The sequence below is a fragment of the Lathamus discolor genome, chromosome 4, assembly GCF_037157495.1.
Source record: "Lathamus discolor isolate bLatDis1 chromosome 4, bLatDis1.hap1, whole genome shotgun sequence".
In the NCBI taxonomy this organism is placed as follows: domain Eukaryota; kingdom Metazoa; phylum Chordata; class Aves; order Psittaciformes; family Psittacidae; genus Lathamus; species Lathamus discolor.
Window position 1 is genome coordinate 20440441 of NC_088887.1, and position 17538 is coordinate 20457978.

A 17538-nucleotide genomic window follows, 5' to 3' on the forward strand; every position below is an offset into this window, starting at 1 on the left:
AACCCCATCAATGGTCATTGATAGAACAAATTGCCATCATTTGACAGTTTGCTCAGCCCCCCGGATTCAGTTTTTTTTCAGCAGAATTAGTCATGCCATAAATAGTTAGTTACACTTGAAATGAGAATGACAATCACCAGATTATCATCCATTTAATTAAAACAAACCTAAGTATTTCACACTATATATACAGTACAATGTTCATGTGCCAAACATCAAGATACAGAATGCTCTGGAGTTTATATTGACGTCAGTTTTTTGCTTCAGCCAACATTTACCTTTTAGGTCAATACATTTTTATGTTTGCCATAACAGAAGTGAGAATCAACATGCTTATGACTGTAATTATTTCATTTAACTCTTTCAGTGCTTGAAACAACATTTGCAAGGAAGAAGGAAAGCACAATGGCTTTGCCTGGCCTTTCTCTCTGTTAAATCCAGTAAAGTGTTATTGCACTGCTGTTATCTGGAAGAATCACCTCGCTCTTTGCCAGTGGTGAATATATAACAACATTGCCAGTAATATTAAATACCGGTAATAGCCCACCTGAATAGCCGGGAGACAAACATTCAGTTATTAAAAGTGATGGTACAGAATTGCCTCATTAAGCCTGGTAGCTTGCTGTTTACAATGGGCTAGTGCCAAAAGAAGAACACAGTTTTACAGCTTTTATTGCTATTGTCTCAGCGCATTGAAAAAGTCTGTTTTCAGATAACTTGAAAAAAACAACCTGATTTTAATCAATGTGAGGTATCTGAATTATGGCCACCATTTGGTTCAGCCCTGCTAAGTAGCAGAATAAGCGTTCATCTGTTTGGTTTATACAAGAAATAAGTAAACTGTTTGCTTTCATTTAGCACACTCCATTTGCCATCATTATCCATGACAGCTCAAGCACTACTGGAGAAAACAACATCTGCCCAGGGATGGATGATCCACAACACATGTGCCGCAAAGTCCAGTCATGGCTAAACCACAACTGTAGATACCAATGGCTTCCTCAGCACCACTGTCTCAGGGAACAACTTCATCTCCCCAGACATTCAAGCCTAAAGCAGGTTGAGGATGAGAAGAGTACATAGAATCAGTATAAAATGTGCAGGTACAAAGTCACAACTGCCCTGCCAAAAAAGTACGCTCATGCACTCACATGGTAGGCTTGTTGGCAGACTCTCTCCCTTGCTTTCTCTCTCATATGTATACATGCATATATATGTGTGTATATACATGTATATATGTGTATGTATATATATCTTTGCTTTTATTTTCTGGGCCACAAATCTTCCCTGCAAGCCTAGAATTGCCAAAAACCATTTCACTGGCCTTGCTCCAAACTAGTAATAATATAAACAGCTGTTCTGCTCCAGCAATACCAGAGAAGCAAGGAAAAGAAGGCATGCTGTACACACAGAGGAGAAGGAGAGGCATTAGTGGAAAGATGGGAAAAGCACAGAAGAGGCTTTACCCTTCACAAGTAAAGCACATCATCACTGAGGTGTGGTACCCTCCGAAGGGTGTAACCGGGAGTTTCTAGGCATCTCCCTAACACAGCATGTCTCCATTCCCAGGGTGGGATCCCCAGTTTCTCTCCAAGATGTGGGCACAGGATGTTTTGGTGGCTGCCTGTGCCCAGGACAGAGCCCTGACTCCAGTACTGAAGCTTCTCTTGTGCAGCACCAGTTCTGTAGAACTCTGCACTCATCCCCATCCCAATTACAGTTCCTCTAAGCAGATGGGAGGAAGGAAGGTCATTGTGCTCAATTGCAGCTTGAAAACAAAGATAAAAACCCATGCAAAATTGGCTCTAAGCACATAAAAGGCAAACAGTTTCCCTCACTTTCCAGTAACTCACCATCTTAATGGCAGAATATAGACAATTAACAGTATGGGTTCTGTGTTAAATCACACTGGGGGCTAGGGCTTAAACCCACTTTAAAGAAGCTAGGCCAATCATTTTATGAGGCCTGGGAACTGTTAAATTGGGCTATCCCTTCTGCTTCATACAATTGCATGAAGACTGATATTGTGGAGAGTTTTTTAGTGAAGGCCTTATATAGCTCTAGGTCAGGACATTTGCATTTGTGAAGATTACATTGAAAGCACAAGAAACGAAGCAGCATGAACACAGAGCAGTGTTTTCATCTTAAAAAAAAAAAAAAAAAAAGGAAAGAAAAAAGCCCACATTCCATCTGTGGGAATATGGTACCAGGGACTGTGAAACAATGATTTCTATTTCCAGCTTTGCTGTCAATTTACAGGAGTCTGACCTTAAGCAAATCGTCTTACTCTGGAACCTCATTTATCGGCCTCAGGTGTGTAGGGGCTCATTAGCACCCTCACTAATGAGCTTCACATAATCATATGCAAAGCACAGCATTTTAGTGGGTTTTGGAAGACTAAGATTTGTAAAGCCCTTTGAAATTCAAGATGATGTAGATATGTAAAGATCTCCCTCTTGCTCACTTGCTCTCTTTCACACACTCTCTATCCAGGTGATAAATTCCATTTTAAAAATTCCAATTCCCAAGCACAGACAGTGTAAAATCGAAGTCCAGTTTTTGAAGTTTTATTGCTTCTTTGAAATAGTGTTAACACATGCACACAAAAGAAATCCAAACACCAGCAAGTTACTGGAACTGTTGGTCCTGGGCAAGCAATAAAAGCCTAAACAAAGTTGAACTTTGGATTATATGCCATGTTGAGCTATTGAATTTGACAGGTTAATTTGTCCATTTCTTTGGCCCGATTTATATACTCGCTGTATACTTGCAGAATGCCTTATGTGCTACTTTCAGGCTTCTTGCCCTGTTGTAGCCTCAATAGTACAGAGGCAGTCACCTGCTATAAGTGCACAGTTGCAAGCCTGTGACTTACACTAATTGGTACAGCTGGAAAAAATTTAGTTTTCATGCCTACAGCCCCAAAGCAAAGAATTACTCTGTTCCCAAAAGAGCATCTCAATTTTTTGCAGTTGTAACACTTGGTCTAATAAAAAATTTTACCTTTACCTACAGATCTTGTCCACCCAACTTCCTTTGAACAACGCTCTTGTAACAAAATACCAGGGTAAAAGCTTTGACTTACTGCTCCTCCTTACTGGAAATAAAAGGTGCACAGGTTTTGGCCAGGATACAGTTAACTTTTTTCATAGCAGCTCATATAATACTATGTTTTGGTTTGTGACCAAAACAAGCTTGATAATAAACTGATGTTTTAATTACCGCAGAACAGTGCTTACACAGAGTCAAGGGCTTTTCTGCTTCTCAGTGTGTCCTGCTCGTGAGTAGGTTGGGGGTGCACAAGAAGTTGGGAGGGGGACACAGCCGGGAGAGCTGACCCCAACTCAGGCTTGCATGTGCATGCCCGTTTTGCTTTACCTATTAAACTGCCTTCATCTCAACCCAGGAGTTTTCACACTTTTACTGTTCCAATTGTCCCCCCATCCAGCTGAGGGTAATCAGCAAGCCATTGGGAGTAGGCTGAGCTGCCCATCAGGGCTAACTCACAGCAACAGGCTATTTCTAGCAAGCTATGTACACCCACAAAAAGCTGGAGTCCATCAGTACTGCTTTAATCAGAGCAAACTATAGTTACAATACTTTAAGAAGATCAAAGTGGAAGGTTGAACATTTTCCAAAATTGAATTTAATTGCTTAATGCGAAAACAGAAACAAAAACCAAGGGGGCTCTCTAGGAAGTGTGCCAGAAGCTACCTGACAAGCAAACTGCAATATCCTTGCACAATCAGTCTCATTTCCCCTTTCACACACAGAGGGTCTAAACCAAGGATAATGTTTATGAATGTCTACAGTACAGCATGCTGGTAAGTCTCCCCTGCACAACCAGATGCATGAAATCAGGGAACAAAATAACTCTTATCTGCATGTGGAAAGCTAATTTGGACACCAGGCACTGATACAGAGCTCAAGCAATCACTCTGCTACACTCATACAGCTTCTTCCTTCTCCATACCAAAGCCTCCGGGGAAGAACAATGGCCATTTTACAGACGTGAAGCTGAGGTCCCAGTGCCACATTTTTTTAGGATAAGTAGGTACTTTCCAAAGACTCTCCAATCTCTGTCAGCTGCCTAACCCTCATAGGGAGCAATTGCTGTCAGAGTCCAGGCAAACTTCAGGCAAGCCTCCACATGTGGCCACATAGGGAACCCATGTGCCAGTTTCATCTCTTTTTGTTCACTGGCACAGCAAGCCATTTGCAGCCCAGGGAGCCATGTGCCCACACTAAAACAAGAGCACTTTCCTTGTGGGGAAAGGAAGGATTTGCTGTGGGAAAAGTGGCCAGAGCAGTCCTGTATGACACCTCAGGGCTCCAGTGAGCCACAGCCTTCCTGAAAAGATAAGCCACCTATATAGCAGCAAGGAATTGTGTTGAAGGATAAGTGGGGAGTTTGTCCTGGTTTGTTTGGTGCAAACTTTGCACACGCTAAATATTTGCTTGGATGGAGGTTTTGGGCATTAAAATTAGAGAGAAACAATACTTTGATGAGGCAAAGGTCCCTAGGCAATTAAGGTTTTGTCAGGTTGAGAAAGTAGCAGAAAGACCACCATTTTGCAGGAGATGAAATCAGATTCTTATCACTGATCACTTTTGTTTTCTCATTGAACATAATTGCATTACTTTGCATTTATCCTTGGGTAAGGAGAAGGAAAGCAGATTTAAGGTTTGATTTAAGAGAAATTAGGTAAGGCGAGGTCAGAAAGCTCTAACTATGGTCTTGTCTCACCAACTGAATAGCTTTGCTTGCCCTTTGCACTTGCTATAACCTCTCAAGGACAAGGAAAGCTCTCAACACCTTTCTAAAGCCAGTGCAAAACCTCACCTTCCTCCACTTCCCAGAGGATCCAAATTTCATCACATCTCAGACCATCCCCCAGATCCAGGAGGGTCCAGGACTCCTCAAGCCAGCATTGGCTTGCCTTGACAGGCCAAGCAACCTCCAGCACAACCCCCCATGCAATCTGGGGAGAAGGCAACTGCAGCACAGTAGCCACATTTCTCCTCCTGTCATCTTCCTCCCCTTGCTGCCACCCATCCACCCCCTTGCTGCAGGGCTTCTCTCTCTTAATGGCAGGAGTTGTCCAGGAGACCAAACCTATGAGCAGATTTTGAAGAGATCCAGGTTAACAATAACCCTTTAAAAAATAAGTAAAACCATGTGGGAAGAGCTGTTAAGGCCATGCAACACTCGGCAGAGCCGAGAAGGTGGCGATTGGTGGTAGTGGGACTGAGAAATGATGGGGCAAAACCACACATCTCATACCCAACCATATTCCCAGAAAAGCCAAAGCTAGGGTCCATTCTGACATCCCGCATCCTGCAAAAGTGGGCACGGTGCTTCAAGCACTGCAAAAGTGCTTGAAACCCTGGAAGGGTCAGTGTCAGGCCCTCCTTGGTGAAGAGAGGTCTTTCCCTCTTGCACTTCCTCATGCTTTGTTCAGAGAAACAGCCTTCAGGGAAATAAGACTTTTTTCAACTAGGGGCTGGCAGCTTGCCCCAGTGTTCCTCCCCGGAATAACCCCATTTATCATTATTGACCCCCACCCGACGCCAGCACCCACGAGAAGCTGTGTGTGACTGACATAGGGACGGTGCTGGAGGAGTCACCTGAACTGCTGCCAAGGGAAGCAGACAAGCCCAAGGGCCCAGCACCTGAGGGAAAGGGTGCTTGCTGGCACCCAGTGCCTGAAAGCCTTTCCCACAGAGGGAGAGGGGACCTAGTGGAGGCCCTGTGTCCCCTGTTCTGCCCAGTACTGGGCTATGTGAGATTTCTCCTAGATGATGATCCTCTTACTACATTCATGCTGCTAAGATGATGGCTAATATATTAAGAAATGTCAAGAATGGATTTAAGGCATATCATCCCCCAGCCACCTGTGTCAGCACCACTTCTCACACTGTAACCTGGATGTGGACCAAAATGGAGCTGAGATACGATTCTTCCTTTGCTGCAGAAAAACATCCTCCTTCTTCCAGACAGGAATGAACCAGTGTGGGGTAAGGTGTCGAAAGTCCCTGCACAGCTTGCCATTACCAACACACTTGTGTTGCCAGGACTGACACTGGGGTGTTTCCTACCTCTCAGGCCCAGACAACTAGCATGCCCACCCACTCCTGCCTTAAAGGGAAGGCTTGTTCCCTGCTAGGTGCATGAGCTGGCTCTGCATGCATTTGCATGTCTTCCGATAGCACCCGGAGAGCCATTCTTCCAAAATGATTGCACTAGAGACACTGGGAGTCTAATGTTGTGATGGTTAACACCAAACTCAATCCCCATCCTGAAGATCTCTATTCCTCTGCATGCCTCATGAGCTTGCATGCAGTTTCAGGTGTGTGCAATCCACTTTCCCTTCCAGGACAAACATCATGTGTTTGCCCTTTAGCCCCAGCCCTCTCCATGCACTCATACACATATTTATACGAGCAGCTTTGAGAATAGGGTCACCAGAGAGCATAGAATCATAGAATCATAGAATAGTTAGGGTTGGAAAGGACCTCAGGATCATCTAGTTCCAACCCCCTGTCACGGGCAGGGACACCTCACACTAAACCATCCCACCCAAGGCTTCATCCAGCCTGGCCTTGAAGCATCTAGGGGTCTGAGAGTATCCTCCTGGTACCAGCATCCCAGGCAAGCTTCTGCATGGTCCTGGGACATGGGAAGTACTTTGCTGTGCCTCTGACAGCAGGAAAGGGAGATGCAAGAGAAGGTTTTAAAAACAAGCCTCTGCCTTCCCCAATGCTGAGGTTGTCTTTCCCCCTCCTAAAGAAGGTTTAGCTCATCAGGAATCAAAGAAAAGCAACAGGGAGAAAGGGCAACAGGAGCAGAGCTGCAGGGAGAGCCACGGCTGGCAAGGCACAGGAGAGCAAGCTGAGCCATGCCACTGAGGTATGAGCCATGCCCCAGGCTCATACGACCTCCCACCCGCTTCTGCTGGCACGGGCAGGGCCCAAGCTGCTTGCACTGCCACTATGCCAAGGCATATCCCCCCATGCCTGCCCCTCCTGCTCCTCTCCCATCCCAGCACAGAAAGTGCCAAGGCAGACAGGTATTGGGCTGCAGCCAGGCACTGGGCTGCAGCCAGGCACAGATTCTTTTAGCTTAATTCATCCACCTAAGCTCAGCAGCTTGGTCTCCACATTGACAGTTTAACCATCAATCTCAGCATCATTACTCATCCTCACCCTGAGCAGCCACATGGATCTGCAGAAAAGGGCACCCTATGTTGATGCTCCAGGAACTTTTTCAAGGGCATTGTATACAATGCAGTCAGAATCACTAGTTATTTCCAAAATTGTTTTCTGAGGCCTTCTTTTCTAGTTAGCATGTCCTGTGGACATAAAGAAAAGGCAGTCTTTAACACCATTGGAGAAGAGAGCACTGTGGCTGCAACCTCTACAAGAGCAGAGCGAAAATTCCTTCTGCACCACCATGGGTACAGCCAAGGTGTTACCAAGTTATGCACGAAAATAGGCTGGTGGTAGTATAAACTGGATATGAGGATGGCTACAAGAACCACAGTGTTTCTCTACATTGCCTACCCCTCAAGGCATCTGCACTTGAAGTTTCCAGCTGCACTGACAGACATGGAAGCTGAACTTCTATTTAGAAAGAAAACAGGCCTAACACAGATTTCCCCATGATGTCTGAAAAGACATGACAGTCAGGAACCACACCAAGGGAGGCTCTTTCTGGGACTGTTGAAGTCTGCAAAGTCTTTGCCTGCCCTGGCCAAGGACAGTGACCACTGGGCAAAGGAGGGGTGTGCCGTCCCCTCCGCAGCAGCCCACCTGAGATGCCTCGAGGCAGCAGCAGCTCTGGGGTACAGCTGGGGCTACAAAGGAAGAGCCTGGCAGCATGTTTGCTCTCAGGCACATTTCTTCACAGAGGGAGCAGTTTCCACACAGGCATTTTGAGAGTTTTCTAAGATTTATCAGTAAGTCAACAACTCATTAAGCAAGAGGACCTACGAGATGTCACTGCCATAGCACTACTAAATCCGAGATATCACATCATTTTTATACCTCATGCCATGCATCTGGTATTTTTCAAAGAGACAAGCCACCAGGCTACATACATGTGACCAAAGATGTTAGCATTTTACTAAGAGGGAGACAGAAGACAGGCAGATAAGACAAGCAGGGAATACACTGCTTGAAAGAAAAAAATGGGGGACAGAAAATAACAGCTTTCTGTGGGAGACAGTCTCCCCACAGGAAGAAGCAGACGTTTGTTTTAAGTGGGTTTATTTTTCTTTTTAATATTACAAGTATTTTGTTTTAAAGGAATGGTGTTTCACCTGCAAAACCAGAGTTCATTTTACCTCCACCCACTCCTCATTAATCAACCTCAAAGAACATTTTTATAATAAAGAGATATAATATTAGTTAAACTAATGACTTACATAGGCCGAATCATTCCTGCAATCTTGACAAATACTTGGAGCAAGCAGACAGATCCTGAGAACTGACAGCGCTGGCTGAGGGGGAGAACAAGGCTCTTGAATGAGGGTTGCACCATAGGGGAATCTGCCATCCCAGCAAAAGCCTCTAGCTCCACCAGCCTCCATCAAGAGCATCAATGAGGCACACAACTGTGGCCACAAGGTGTGGCACAGCAAAGGAAACACTTCTAGGTACACACAGCAGCTGGAAATTTTCACTACCAACTTTGGGGAAATAAATGTCAATGCCAAGGCAATTCTGGCCACTGTGTTGATAGGCAGTATGCAAAGACAGAGTGGCTATTCTAGATGAAATCCCATGTGCAGGGTGAGCAGCAGGGTGGGCTACAGCCTGTGGCCAGCCTACAGCACGGGTGAACAAAAAGGCACAATGGCTGCAGGACTGCATAAGCTCTGAGACCTGCTCATGAGGGAGAAGAAAGCACTCAACATTTCAGCAATGGGTTGTGACCAGATGAGTTTGAGTAGGAGACTAATGCGGTAGAATAGGTTAGTCATCAGCAAGGTTTGGCTGTTTCTAGTTTTGACCCTATTCCTTCCTCTTCTAGTTTCCCCAAGTTTCAATTTGCCTTCTCTACAGCAGCAGTTTAATAGCAGCAGACACAAAAGGAAATGTGTTAGTAGTGCTAGTAAGGTAAGCTTAAGCTGGTAGGATTGGCACAGGTGGGAAAAGAGGCAGGGGAGAAAATGGCTGCAATGGCACGGCTGGGGATGGATATGACTCTTGGGATAGCAACACAGAGCACAACAGAGGGTGGTAATGGAGACCAAATGCTGTGACAACACGGGAAGCCTGAGCTCCACAGAGGTGGAGTGCTCAAAGGCACCAGGAGAGGCAGGATCATACTGTCCAAGCACACATATGGTGGGTGGTGCAAGGAGGAGACAGGGGAAGCAAATACCAAATACCAAAGCTAGACATGGTAAACTGAATACAACTGGACAGAGGCTTTTGGATGCTGCTCAAGAAAAGAGGCACCAAAGAGCTATCAGCACCAGTCTTGAACAGAAAAGCAGGTTACAAAATGAAGTTTGGCAACAAAACAGTGAAGAAAGTTGTCAAGTGTATTCCACCAAAGTAGTCAGGACAGCAGCAGGAAAAAAAAAAAATACACAAACCACTTGCAAAGCAAGAGATAAGATGGAGGAAATTGGACAGGCAGAGGGCATAAGAGCATACACAAAAGCAGAAAGAGAGAAGACAGAGCAAAAGAAATCCACCAACACCCTGCAGCTCCAAAAAGAAAGGTATGACACAGGCTGTAGAAGAATAAGGCAGGAGGAAGCTTGTGGCACAGGATAAGCAAAGAAGGTTGCTGGAAAACTGTAAAGACTCACACAAAAGCATGGGGATGATGCTCCATATTACCAGTGCAAGACACAAGCTGATGGGGGAAGGAGGGACAGAGAGAATGGCCAAAGCAAGCTGAAAGCAAAGCTAACGTAACAAAGGCACAGAAGAGTCTCCACCAGCATGGCAACACTAATTAAGAGGATGTGGCACCAAGATACAGTGGCAACAAATAATTAAAGATTGGCAAGAGGAAGTAATTTAAGGCTAATAAGAGGCAGTAATTTATCAGGAGCCAAGAAGAGTAAAGAGTCCAGAGCAATAAATTCAACAATGAAATAAACAGGCAGAGCCAGAACCAGAGCCACCAGCATGATAACAAAGATAACAAAACAGCAGCATATAAACTCTGTACACAAATGGAGAGGAGAGCAGCTGATGGAAGCCCAGATGAAGCTGCCAGGCCTCCACTCTCTCCTTATTCAAATTTTCCCCAAATGCCCAACTGCATCAAGCCAGTGACCAGGGAAGACATCTTTTTGAAGTAGAGCCCCTGTTGCGCTTGTTCCTGCACCTAGCATCTAGAGCAAGAGCTCTTTGGAGGCCATTACAAGATCCCCACCATGGATGGGGTGGATAGGGTGTGGATGGACACAAGGTGGGGAGGCATTTCTGGAGATGGCAGCCAGCAGTAGATCCACAAAAGAAGGTACCATTGCTGGGCTTGTGGAGCACAAGCAGCACAAGGAAGGGTCAAGAGAGCTTAATAGTTGCAGTCCCAGCTAAGGAGCAACAACCAGACACCCCTCTGGAAAGCAAAGGGCCATCCTCCCACAGGAGTGGGGAACAGGAGCCTAGGTGTCAACTGGGGAACAGGAGGGCAGGAGGAGCAGCCTGCATTCCCCACAGTTCTTAGTATGTCTTTTCAGCACCTTCCTAGAAAGCACATAAAGCTTATTAGCTGTGCTCCTGGTACTCCTACTCTGTTCTGCCCAGATGAACAGGAGTCATTGTCCCTGCAGCAAGGATACCTCTCCCTTGCTCATGCCCCAGGACGAAAGCAAGGCAGCTGGAGGTACACACCCACCCCACTGCTGTCTGTTTCCAAGCTTGAAAATCCTGATCCTGGACTTGGGCCACTCCAAAGGGGATCAGTGCCCAGCAACAACAGGTTTGCTCCAGCGCTTCCTCCCATCTGCTGTCCGCAGGCTCAGCCACAGCCACTGCAGCCAAACTGTGTTTATGGCTGGGGACACGAGGCGTGGAAAGGAAGGCTACCCTGAAATCGAGAGAAGCACCTTGAGATACTTGATGCAGAGAGCGTGGGAAAGAAGCTAACGACATTTATGTTCATCAGGAGACAGATAAACCACTACAATAATAAAATTTCATTATGACAGCTAAGGAAGAAGAAACAAAAATTCTTTGTTTACTGCGTCTGTAATAAAGTACAAAGGTATCTGCCTTTGCACTACTGGTTGCACAGGCAGGTTTCAGCCCTGGGTGAGGGCTAGAAGTTGCTTATGCACTGTTTGTCATTTTCCAGGCAGCAGATCAGCCATTTGCAGTGTTAACTCAGTCCTTCATGCCACAAGACGCACACAAAACACCTTTACTAGGATCCTTCTCCTTACAGGAACAGAGAGAGGAGATTGAAAGATTTACTAGTTCACAGAGACTCACAGATTTATGAGTTCACTGAGAGAGAAATGGGGAGGACATTAGGGTTCTCAATTTCAGACGCAAACTGTACTTGAATACTTACCTGGCATGGCATTCATTCTCAGGACGAAAAACCACTAGAAACCTGATTTTTATTCCCCATAGAGCTTTGGGGTTTACTACAGGTTTTCACTAGTGCATGCAATTTACAAATCTGAGAGAATAGTATAGGAAAAGTTTCTATTTTTAACAAAATAAAATAAAAACTTCTGAAGTAATGAATTCCTGAGTAAAAAGATTAATCTTGTTGAAAGAGCTTTGCTGCCTTATGTACTCCTACACAATACATTTTACATACTTCATTTTGCATGAATATATGCATACACTTCTTCTACAGAGTACAAAAATAAATTGATCTATATTATAAACTTACTCTACATATGCATGCTTTTTATTCACAGACATGTGTGAGAAAGTTTGAAAAAATGAAAACCCGTACCAGCCTGCAACTAGGGGCAGGGGCAGAGCTGGATAAAAGCTGTATATTCCAGGCAGTAAAACATCCTCTCCTACTTGCTTACTTTTAAAGATGCTCTTCCTCCCAACCCCTTTACTACTTTTGTTAAGAGAAGTCCATCTATCCTGAGCACCAGAGCAGATGACCCAATGACATAGGTGAGTCATCTGTGTCCTGAGCTGAATCTTCCCATCCTGAAAGGAAGACTTATTTTATATAGCTACATCAGATCACTCATGGTGATGTCTTAAGCACTGTTAAAAGCTTGTACCAGTAAATCAAATGTGTACGTCTTAGTTCTATTTACCCTCCCTTTTTGAAGAAATCCACTAATAATTAAGCATGTTTTATGACTAGCTTTTCAAAATGTCTTTATACAATTTCACCTCACTTAAAAATGGCTTTCATAGTTTTGCCCCAGATGGTCACAAAACGCAATGAGACTAGAGACCTGGGTTTGGCTTAGAGTTCCCTGCAGTAACAATGCACTCAATTTGCCCTGGTATATTTTTCCCTAGGCTGGGTCTGCTTTTTCTCTTCCTGTTCCAGTCATCATGGCTTAGACAAAGTTTTTCAGGGAAAAGGACTGCAGCTTGTTTTGAGGTTCCATCCAATGGCTGATCTGAACAGCCTGGCAATCCCAGCAGTGAGCAAAAGCAGTATCCCAGGCAAGGTCTCTGAAGTGAGTGCACAAAAGACATGAACTAAATGTGAATTATAAAAGGATACTGAATGACCTACAGGTCACTCATTGCACACCACATTATTCAGCAAATTCAGAAAGAGCAGGCAACTATTGCAATCCTGCACTACCTTTGGATGGAGCTCCTTCAGTTCTTAGAAAAGGCTCGTCTGAAGATACTCACTCTACCTCTGGCTTCTTATCTAACTGACGGGATTAGTGACTATTGCTGGCTTTTGAAGCCACCTGGAAATCTACTGATGAATAGTGATAAAAGCACACTACTGTCTTGATGTTTTTCCTCAAATTGCTTCTAAAACACTTCCCCTCAAAATGCACGTAGGCTGTCACTGGTGACCCAGCTCTTACTCCTACACACTATGTCCAGCTGCAGTGCTGTGCAAATGACAAGGTCATAGGTAGCACTGTAAGCATCTCTAAGTATCTTGCATTGGTTTGACCTCAGATTTCTAATTGTTCTTATAGAAACAGCAAATCTATTGACATCACTTACTGGGCTGTTTTTAGTGGAATCAAAGTCCTTGGGCAAAGACCTGTGGTGTATCAGAGGATAATAATAAGATGTACCTGCTCAGCTCTGCAGGGTCTATTGGCTGGCCAAAAACAGCAGTGTTCATTTAGTCCCAGTCCTTTCTTATGGCAAGCCTGAGTTTGAAGCTTACAGAGCAGCTCTGGGCCTCCTCAGAAAGCCTTCAAGAGCCACACAAGCAATGACAGAAGGCTGTCCCAGTGAGCCACAGACTGAAATGATCCAACTTCTACATCTCTCCTAGGTCATGTTGATGGAAAGAGGTCAACACTGCTGAAGAGATCTTTTATTTGGGGCCTAAAAACCAGCCACAGGCAGCCAACATGCACTATTTGGTACATGACCTACCAATGGTATCTACCATGGTACCAAAATGTCATGAGACCAAGACCATCTGAACAGAGCTAGAGGCTTTCATGAAACATATGTGAAAGCATCTCTGCACTGCATCCACATGAAGACAGTTCAGTCAGGATCTCCATAGTCTTACTTGCAGTCCAGACAGATTTACAGAAGCAATGGACAACTCCTTTCAATCATCCGCTCCCCCTCTTAAATTTAGAAGACAGTCTTAGTCATCTTTCCCACAGGGTTTCTGACTAACAAAGTGGAAGGGAGAAATTTCACCAGTAACTAAAAGGAAAACCACATGTGAAGTGTAAGTTGGTTAGCACAGCAACCACCTTATCAAAACAGCTTAGATCACACTTTCAGAGCTAAGAGCAAAACAAAGACTTACAAAGTCAGCCTCCTAATCATGAAAGCTGAAAATAAATGCACTCTAAACAAACAGAGCCCAAGATATATTACCTTTCTTCTCCAGCAAGACCAAGATAGGCACCTGCAGGAGAAACCAACCCCCAAATCCAACTACCTGAAAAGAGAGAACTTCTGGTATAGCATCTCTGCACTAGTGCAGTTACCAGTTTCACTAGTGCTGTCTTGAGTTTTTTTGCTGACAGTGGTAGGATCTAATGAAATGCTTTAAGGTTAAACACTGGTCCATTAGTAAACAATACTCATGAAATTCTGCCAGGAAATGTAACTGCACATATGGGTTTTGTATATGGATGAACATTCCCAGATAGCAAGGCCACCTGTCATAAGCAACTCATTTAAGGACTACTTCTGCCTTATTTAGAGGCAGAAACATCAGCAGTCCATCCCTTGAGAAAACATCAGCAGTCCATCCCTTGAGAAAACTAAACCTTTCTCCTCTCAAGGTTGATATTTAGTCTTCTAAAAGAAATTCTAAGAAATTCTAATAAAACATACTAAGAAAGGCTTCCTCTCAAAGTAGCAAAATGCTGCCAGGCAAGCCCTCAATGCAGGCCTGGGGGAGGGGTGGGGAAGGGAGGTGAGATGCTGCTTTAAAGCTGCCGTGATGTCTGGGGGTGACACTTGCCTTTCTAAACCCAGGCACAGGCCAGTGCCAGGACCAGCATTGCTGGTGCTGTCCTTGTCTTGATCACAAAAAGTGAAAGGTAGCACTACTGGAGGCTGTATGACACTTAACCAACTTGGTGAGGAGTCAGTTTTGACTGACTCTCCCAAGCCACCAGTATCTCAGGCCAATACCACCACCAAACACTTAAGAAAGGTAATAGATAGCAATAGAAACATTTGTTTTGAATGCACTGAAAATCAAGGTCAATTTTTGGCAGATACGTAACTGCAGGAACCCATTCTTTATTTTCCCATGCTCACTGCAGTTTAACCATTCCCAGCTCTTCCCTTACACAGGGGAGCACCTGTCTTTTTAAAAAGAAAGGCAACCAGATAAGCAAACTGTCAGGCAAGAAGAACAAGCAGTTCGTGTCCTATCTTTGCAGTCACTTTTACCACACCCAATCTCTGTAAGAGTGCACTTCCTGGCTATGTTTTTCTTTTCTGATAAAATTATAAAATAAGCAATTAATGTGGGAAATCGTATTTTTCCATCCCCAGAAGCAGAACATGTTTCTTTTAAATTGTGGATTGCTGCCTTACACAACTCCAGCCAGATGAGTAGCCCACAAAAATCAAAAAGCAACCATTTTGGGTTGCCTTTTTTTGCTTACTTAGACAAACAAATCAGAAACATCCAGAGAACAAAGCCCCATGTGTCTTAATATTCCTACTTGGACCCAAGCCAGAGTCTCTTCTGCCTCTCCTCCAGCCAGAAAAATAACTAGTGTGCCTATATCCACGTCAATAAGAGTTATTAAGCACTTTCCCAGCACCATGAGTTTTTCAGGTAAATACGATCAGCCTGTAAATACTTAGTGTCACTTACCCTTCAGTGAAAAGGGATTATTTCCAATATCTAGTTCTATCATGGCAGATAGGCCAGAACTTCCCAATATCATAGGGGAGAAACATAAGTCAATTAGAGTAGAGATACTTTCTTGTGAAGTTGCCTACTGAGCTCTTGAGACAATGAATTTAGGCTCTTGGCAGGTTAAATGAACTTCAAGCACTTCAGTGTCTCCTTAGGAATTTCTTAACTTGGAGTGCCAGGAGCACCCCTTCCAGAAGGGCATGAGTGCCACTGAAATCCACTTGCCACCGTGCCACTTGCTAAATGCCTGTCACCAGCAGAGCCTATATCATGCTCAAGTATTGTCTGAACTCATGCTTATGCTCTGCCACCCCTACAGACCCAAGGTACTTCCTTCCTTTGTGAGATAACTCAGTCAACACCACCCAAAAAAGAAATGCCAGGTGCCTGGCTGATCTGAAGGGCCCGAATATCACAGCAGCAATTCTTTTTCCTGTGTATCACCTCTTATAAGGAAGATGGAAGTAAAATGGAAGCAGTACTATCAGACATATATCAAAACAAACAAAAAAAAAAAGAAAAAAGAAAACCCCACCAAAAAAAGCAAACAAAACCAAACCCACAAAAAAGCGAAACCAAACCAAAAACCGTGCAGCAGGGTCACTTGCAGTGAGAGGTGCAGATAACATCTTCAACACAACTTAGGCCCAATTAGCTGTTCTCATAGAAGTGCCATTTAAGCTCTGCAAAACCCTAACTACAAATTCAGTTCTATTTCGCACTCTCATCTACTAAACAACTTTCAGCCTCTTCACCACCTTACCTCAGCACCAAATGCCATTTTTGAGACTTCTAGGGATGTGTTTTTGCACTCAAGCAAAGGATCAACAAGGGCTCAACTGGCTGCAAGATGATTTTCCAACACTTTCTTATGAAAGGTGCAACCAGTATCAGTGGAACCAGACTGAACTCATGAACCATTAAAAGCCAAACTGCAATGACCTGAGCACAGGTTATAATCTACTCTAGTATCAGGTCTGTGAGAGAGCATCCATTAGCAAGTCCCCAGGGAAGAGCTGAGAGCAGGGCAAGCCTGTAGTACAGTACTTCACCCTTTCAGAGAGGACTGCCTCACATGGTTTTTCTCATTTCTCTCCACAAAAATGCCCTCCTTCTTAACATGCACCCACAACGTCCCTGCATCTACAAAAGTCTTGTTTCTACCACATTCTTCTACTATCTCAAGGAAGCATCCTGTCTGTTTTGTACTCAGTGCCTTCATTAACAGCCTCCAGCAACCATGCTGGAAGGGCCAGTGAGTAGTTCATCCCAATCCGGTTTCACTGGCCTGACATGACTCTGCAGGCCTGTCATACCTGCTGTCAGACATCACTTTTGCAACTGAAAGAGCCCTAGCTTGCTCTGATGCTCCCTGCAAGGAGGATCATCCACACCTCTGAGCCTCTTCCAATCCTAAAACATTTTGATCTGACAGGACACCCTAACCACAAAAAAAACAGTGAAGCAGGGGTGGACAGCAGGTTTATACAGTAGCACAGAAGCACTATTTCTCTTCAGTCCTTTCCTTCATATCCCAAAGCTTCATCAGCTTTTCTTAACTGTTGCCATGCCACCAGCACAGTGCTCAGCAGGGACAGTCTGAGATGGCAGTTCTTCCTCCTGAAAGGTCATGGCCAGCTCAGACCATTTTTTAATGTGTGAAGCAACCACAGTCTTTCACCATGCATATAGCCTCATTTGCTCATGCAGACTTCCACCTGTCCTAGGGTGACTGCTTGTACCTGAGCTGTAAGAATTGAGGACCAAGGCAAGGAAGTAATGGGGAAACATGACATTGTCAGAGCTGCTCTCACTCAAGTACACAGGGAGAAGTGTTCAGGTCACAACCTGCAATTTCAACAACCTGGTGACTATTAACTCTATTTAGGGCACATCTACTAAATGCAGAGGCAATACAACAGCATGATGTATGATCCAAAACACCAAAGTACCAGCTTCAAAACCAGCATCAAACAAGAGAAAGTATTAAACAGCAGGATGAACATTCACCAGTCCAACAGGATTACCTT

The 17538-nt window shown here is 44.4% G+C and overlaps 1 protein-coding gene across 2 annotated transcripts in view; it reads right to left on the reverse strand.

The window, feature by feature from the left end:
* The window catches only part of NFKBIZ (NFKB inhibitor zeta), a 78693-nt gene that overhangs the window by 53062 nt on the left and 8093 nt on the right, over positions 1-17538 (reverse strand). The window lies entirely within an intron of this gene.